Genomic DNA, 7,599 nt, shown 5'->3' on the forward strand with positions numbered 1-7,599 from the left:
TAGGACTTGAATCTCTGGATCCAGTTGTTCCTGAAGTCTGAGGCATTCTAGATTCCCCAGTTAGGGGACCAATAAATCCCCTTGGGGGCACCTGGGTGGCTCAGTCAGTTAAGCGGCCAACTCTTGATTTCAGCTCAGGTCATGTGTGGGTTCAAGCCCTACGTTGGGTTCTATAGCTGGCGCTCTCTCTCTCTCTGTCCCTCCCCCACTGTCTCTTTCAAAATAAATAAATAATATTTTTAAAAAATAAAAAAATAAATTCCCTTTGGGCATTTAAATCATAAATTTAATTTAAATTCTATTAAGTGAAGTTAAATTTCTAATAAAATATAAAGAATACTTTAAAGGCATATAAATAAAATTATTTTCTTTCTATATTTTGCCTAGAGTGTCTATAAGATTCTAATCGATGAAACAAAGAACTTGTTTAAAGAAAGTTGAAAGTGGGGTGCCTGGTTGGCTCAGTCAGTTGGGCATCCGACTTCGGCTCAGGTCATGGTCCGTGAGTTCGAGCCCTGCGTCAGGCTCTGTGCTGACAGCTTGTAGCCTGGAGCCTGCTTCAGATTCTGTGTCCCCCCCCCCCGTGTCAGCCCCCCCCCATGCTCTGTCTCTCTCTATCTCTCAAGAATAAATAAACATTTAAAAATTAAAAAAAAAGAAAGTTGAAAGTATTTGCTTGGTTTTTTAAACAAGTTTGCTTGCTTCTTCTTTAATTGGAAGTCAGTGTAGCACAGTAGATGAGAGAACATCTGGGTTTACATCTTGGTTGCACCCACTGCTAGCTGAGTGACCTTGCACACATTATGATAACCTCTCTGTGCTTCAGGTACCTCATGAATAAAATAAACGATACCATTGGTAGTTGCCTCATAGGGTGGTTGTAATAATTTAATGAATTAATGCCTGTAACACACTAGCACTTGGCACACTGTAGTACTCTATAAATCTTACTTATTGGGGTCCCTGGGTGGCTCAGTCGGTTGAATATCTGACTTCAGCTCAGGGCATGATTTCATGGCTCGTGAGTTCGAGCCCTGAGTTGGGGGTCTGTGCTGTGCTGACAGCTCAGAGCCTTGAGTCTGCTTCAGATTCTGTGTTTCCCTCTCTGCCCCCCCTCCCCGGCCCTGCTTACTCTCTCTCTTTCTTTCTCTCTCTCTCTCAAAATTAATAAACATTAAAAAATAAATGAATGAATAAATCTTACTTCTTATTAGTAAGGGCTAACAGTGTGGAATGCAATCAGATTGTGGGATTTTTGTTCTGTGTATAAGCATTTCAGGGATGACAGGAGAATAAGCCTGGGAGTGGTAATCACTATCCCAGCCTCTCGATCATAAAACTGTTAAATGATATTAATGATGGCCTCCAGAAATGCTGGATAGATCATGGATATAAATAAGAGAATAAATCATAAACATAAAAATAAGTAATTTGTCTGAATAACATTTGGTTTCATAATGCCTTATGTCATTTGCAAACGTGACAGTATGCATATCCCTCAAGACAAATCAAATATAAATGTAAATATAATAATGTAGGTCCTAATCATGTCGTATCAAGCATTCACAATCCTTTCTCAAAAGAGCTAAAACTTTAGTGCTCGCTTTGGCAGCACATATACTAAAATTGGAACGATACAGAGAAGATCAGCATGGCTCCTGCGCAAGGATGACACACAAATTTGTGAGGCGCTCTGTATTTTGTGTAAAGAGCCCAAATGTCTATCAATGGATGAATGGATAGAGAAGATGTGGTATATATACACAATGGAGTATTACTCAGCGATCAAAAAGAATGAAATCTTGTCATTTGCAACTATGTGGATGGATCTAGAGGCTATTATGTTAAGCAAAATTAGTGAGTCAGAGAAAAACAAATATCATATGAACTTCACTCATATGAGGACTTTAAGATACAAAACAGATGAACATAAGGGAAGGAAAGCAAAAATCATATAAAAACAGGGAGGGGTCAAAACATAAGAGACTCTTCTATATGGAGAACAAACAGATGGATACTGGAGGGATTGCAGGAGGGGGGATGGGCTAAGTGGGTGAGAGGCATCAAGGAATCTACTCCTGAAGTTATTGTTGCACTATATGCTAACTAACTTGGATGTAAATTACAAAAAAAAAAAAATTATAGATAGATTGATAGATAGATAGATAGATAGATAGATAGATAGATAGATAAAAGAGCTAAAACTTTATAAACTTTAACCTCCCTGGGTCTCTTAACTTCTCCATTGTGTAAACTATTTTTCAAGCTAACAACTAAAAAGTAAGTGAAATATTATTCATCCTAATCCTCTAATCTTGATATTGAGATAGAAATTGTAACTTTGTCTTTGCCGTCACTTTTTTTCTCATCCATATTTGCTTAAGCTTTTGATGAGTATGAAAGAAAATATGTATCAGAACCATCACCTCACACATGGCAAATTGCTTTTATGTAATTGGTTAGCCGTGCCTAAAATGAAAGCAAACTCCTGTTCTTAATAATGTTGGAGGGGAATAGATTCTCTATAGTCAAGGTTTTGAGAACTAGTTTTCTTTATCTAATTCAACCTGGATAATTTTAAAAAAATTAACGTTTGTTTATCATTGACAGAAAGAGACAAAGCATGATCATGGGAGGGGCAGAGAGACAGAGAAACACAGAATCCAAGCAGGCTCCAGTCTCTGAACTGTCAGCATAGAGCCCGACACAGGGTTTGAACACATAAACTGTGAGATCATGACTTGAGCCGAAATCAGATGCTCAATCGACTGAGCCACCCAGGTGCCCTATAAACCTGGATAATTTTAAAATTGTAAGATAAAGATAATTCTGTTAATAACTATTGGTAACTGTAATCTATTTGGATGTCATGTTAGGCCAATTGAAAATCCTAAAGAATCGACAAAAGTTCCTGAAACTAAGTGATTATATCAAGGCTGCAAAGTTGCAAGCCTATTTGTTATTATACAAATTCAATTGCTTATATGCTAGCAATAAAAAATTGAATTTTGGAATTAAAACAACACTATTTACATTACTACCAAATAAATGAAATACTTAGGTATAAATCTAACAAAATATGTACCAGGTCTATATGAAGAAAGCTGTGTCATATAAATGAAATCAAGGATGATTTAAATAAGTGGAAAGATATTCCACGTTCATAGACAGGAAGACTCAACGTTTTTAAGATGTCAGTCCTTTTCAACTTGACCTACAGGTTAAGTTCAATACAAATCAAAAGTCTAGCAAGTTAATTTTTGAATATTGATAAACTGATTCTAAAGTTTACTTGCAGAAGCAAAAGACCCAGAAGAGCTAACATAGTAGTGAAGTAGAGGACACAAAATCAGAGAACTGACACTACCCTGCTACAAAACTATAGTAATCAAGAAAGAGTAGTATTGGTGAAAAATAGACCAGCAGGTCAGTGGATCAGAATAAAAAGCTCAGAAATAGACCCACAAATATAGTCAACTAATATTTGACAAAGGAACAAAGACAAATCAATGGAGAAAGGGTAATATTTTCACCAAAAAAAAGAAGGCAATGATCTTATGTAAACCTTTCACAAAATTAGCCAAATTGATCATAGACCTAAATGTAAAAATGCAAACTATAAAACTTCCAGAAGCTAGCATAGGAGAAGCTCCAGGTGACCTTGGGTTGGCAAGTGTTTAGTTACATTGAAAGCACAATCTATGCAAGAAAAATATGGATAAGTTGTACTTCATTCAAGTTAGAAACCCCTGCTTGGTAAAAAGAAACTGTCAAGAGAATGAAAAGACAAACCAGAGTGGGAGAAAAACGTTTGCAAAAAAAATGCCTGACAAAATACTGGTACCCAAAATATACAAAGAATTCTTAAGAAGAAAACAAATAACCCAATTCTGAATTGGGTAAAAGATCTGAACAGATACCTCACCAAAGAAGACATGCAGGTGACAAATATGAGAAGATGTTCAATGTCACTGTGTCATTGTGGAATTGCAAATTAAAATAGCAATGACATATCTGTGTACACCTCTCAGAATGAATAAAATCCAAAACACTGTCAATACCTAATGTTGGAGAGGATGTGGAACATGAGAAATTCTTGTTGATTGTCGGTGGGAATGCTAAATTATAGAGCCACTTTGAAAGACCGTTTGGCAATTTTTTTACAAAGCTAAACACATTCTTATCTTATGATCCAGCAATTGCATTACTAGGTATTTACCCAAGTAAGTTGAAAACTTGTGACCACACAAAATTTGCACAAGAATGTTTACAGCAGTTTTATTTATAATTGCAAATGTTGGGAGCAATTCACATGTTCTCAAATAGGTGAACAGACAAACGTACATCTGCACAATAAAATGCTATTCTACGAAAGAAGAAGATGGGAAAGGAGGAAAGAGAAGAAGGAGAAGGAAGAGGAAGAGGAGGAAGAAGAGGAATAATAAGTTATCAAGCAAAAAAAGAAAAGAAGGAAGTGTAAATGCATATTTTAAAGTGGAAGAAAACAATATGAAAAAGCTACACGCTATACGATTCTAACTATCTGACCATCTAGAAAAGGCAAAATTATGGACACAGTAAAAAATTCAGTGAGGGAAGGGGTGAAAAGGCAGAGCATAGAGACTTTTTAGGGCAGTGAAAATATTCTGATACTGTAATTGTGGATACATAATATTATGGATTTGGCAAAACTCACAGAACTGTACAGTACAAAGAATGAACCCCAACGTAAACTATGTACTTTAGTTAATAATAATATGTCAATATGGTATGTCAATTATAAAAAATTAGCACATTAATGCAAGCTATTAATAATGGGGAAACTTGGGGAGGAGGAGAGACGGGAAGTATATAGCAACTCTCCATACTTCCTCTTCAATTTTTCTGTAGATCTTTTAACTACTCTAAAATCTAAAATTTATTAATAAAAATATTTATTTAATTCCTTATCTTTTACCAAATAACAATTGAATAAATAAGTAAAGTACAAAGGTTGGATTTATGTGGTAAAATTATAAAATTGAGTAGTGGATATTCCACAGAGAGAATATCATGTAAAATCCAATGGTAATTGAACAGATTAACCCCTCAGCGTGCATGTGCACACACACCCCACGTACACACATACACATACACACCACAAACACACACCCCCTCCATATGGTCAAATTAAGGCTCCATGAAGACGATTAGGAAAGCACATTCCACAAAAGGAGGAAGAGATTCTTTTAGCAACCTGTTAAGGGAAAAGGAAAACTGAAAAATCATTGTGTTTTTATGTTTCCAGCTGTCTGATGTCCTGTCATGCAACTAGTCTATTCTCTAGAAGTCATTTGCAGGTGCCTTTGCATTTCAGCTATACTCTCTGAGTGATGCAACTAATGAGAAGACATGGGGTCAGCTCTAAAGGGAAGAAGTGATTCTGGGAATGTGGGGCTAGGAGCACACTATTGATTGATGTGCTATTGGTCAGAGGGCCCTACTCAAAAGTCATCAATGGTTAAATGTCAGCCTTGGGGGCATATTGAGTAGTAGTCCTCAAGGGGTCAGTCCTGCACCTGGTGCTGTGTAATGTTTCCGTGAGTGACTCCAAGGATGTGCTCTAGACTGTTTGTTAGGCGGGTTCATATTATGGATAATAATCCACAATCTACATGATACGGTGGAGAAACAGGGAGATGTTAAAACAGAGTGACTTATGGAGGGAAAGAGCAAGGAAATCTGTTTTATAAAACAGATTCCCTGTATGTGTCACAGAGTGCTCTTGTGATGAAACCTCCACCCAGGCCCTGACTTCATTTCTTTGGCTGACAGATTGTCCCTAAATGAGTGTGAGCAGGACCTCCGCTCCCCTGAGTTGTGAAACCACATCTTTCCTCGCTGGATTGGGCCCCATTGAAGAGCCTGAAATGGACTGGGCCTGGGAAAGATTCTCAAATACCCTGACATCTAAACTTGAAAATGTTTAGGTTTCATACTACTGTTAATTGTGAGTTAATGCAGCCTGCAGGTATTTTGAGATCAGCTGGGATTAGAAATGTTCATAATACCCAGAATTACCTTAATGACCAAAAGTGAAAATCTTATATTTTAATTGATTAGCTTATAAATATATAGTTTCTACTGCTTAAGAGAGAAATTATTTACATTTATAGTTTTATTTTTATTGTACTATGCTTATTACTGACACAATAATAAGTCACATAGCAATTCTGAAAATGAAAAAAATCATTATGAATTAAGACAGAGGTTCAGCTCTGAAGTCAAGCTTTGGGGAAATAAAAGAAATATTTGGATAAAACAAGACAGGGGAATTTTCTTTGAAAATACTGGGTGACTAGGAGCACCCGGGTGGCTCAGTTGGTTAAGTGTCTGACTTTTGATCTCAGCTCAGGTCATGATCTCAAGTTTTGTGGGTTCAAGCCCCGCATCAGGCCTTGTGCTGACAGCACAGAGCCTGCTTGAGATTCTGTCTCTCCTTATCTCTGCCCCTCCCCTGCTATACTTTCTCTCTCAAAATAAATAAATAAGCTCAAAAAAATTTTTTTAAATCCTGGGTGACTCAGTCGTTAGGCATCCTACTTTGGCTCAGGTCATGATCTCACAGTTTGTGAGTTTGAGCCCTGCATTGGGCTCACTGCTGTCAGCACAGAGCCCACTTCAAATCCTCTGGTCCCCTCTCTGTCTGCCCCTTGCCTCTCTCTTTCTCTCTCTCAAAAATAAAAAAATAATTAAAAAATAATTAAAATAATAAATTACTAATAAAAACTATGGTCTAAAAGTGGGACTTGTCAAGCACTGTTGCTATTTGGGGCTGGATAATCCTGTGTTGTGGGGGTTGGCACTGTAGGATGTTTAACTGCGTCCCTGCCTCTACCCAGTACATGCAGTAGCGCTCCCTCAGTTATTAAAAGCAAACACGTCTTGTGATTAGACTGCGATTAGACCAGGCAGCAGGAGACTTGGTGGGACAATCATCCCTCTCCACCACCACTACTGAGAGCTACTACTGTAAAGGAGAGACATTACAGATCCAAAAGCTCATTTTCTAAATGAAAAAGTTACATGGCAGTAAGATTAAGTAACTCCATCAAAGTCAGAAAACAAGTAAGAGGCAGATTCAGGACTACAACCCAGGTCTTCTGGCTGCTGGCCCGGGCTCTTTCATAACTTAATTCTGCTGCTTTGAGTTCTGGAAACCTGATCAAAGTCTGGGAGAACAGGCTTGCATAGTCCAGGTCCGACAACCCCGGGTGCATGGATTGACATCAAGTGTACTGTGAGTGATGGCTGTGGCGCTCGAACCCGTAGGGGGCCGGGCAGATGGCATTCTCTGAAACTCTCAGGACAGATTCACTACTAGATCAGGATAGCGAGAAGGGAAAGGAGAAGTTTGTGGAGGCAGTGAATCCTCAAAGCTGAATGTAATTTTGATTCGCTGCTGTCGTTGCGGAAATCCACAGCAGTAACTCAATGCTTCTGGGAAGAACAGGCCCAACAACCTTGCAGATAAAGTGAGAAAAGCCCCCATTTATTATGTAATCAAAAACATACCAGAGTTTCCATAAATTAACCTGACCCACATCTCAAAAAAAAAAA

At 37.8% G+C, this 7,599-nt stretch overlaps 1 non-coding gene across 1 annotated transcript; it reads left to right on the forward strand.

Moving 5' to 3' along the window:
* Positions 1-1,596: 1,596 nt before the first annotated feature.
* LOC144219974 (U6 spliceosomal RNA) lies at positions 1,597-1,703 on the forward strand. Its single transcript, XR_013331564.1, has one exon. It is a non-coding gene; the product is annotated as a U6 spliceosomal RNA (small nuclear RNA).
* The last annotated feature ends 5,896 nt before the right edge of the window (positions 1,704-7,599 follow it).

The sequence above is a fragment of the Crocuta crocuta genome, unplaced genomic scaffold, assembly GCF_008692635.1.
Source record: "Crocuta crocuta isolate KB4526 unplaced genomic scaffold, BGI_CrCroc_1.0 scaffold189, whole genome shotgun sequence".
Taxonomy (NCBI): Eukaryota; Metazoa; Chordata; class Mammalia; order Carnivora; family Hyaenidae; genus Crocuta; species Crocuta crocuta.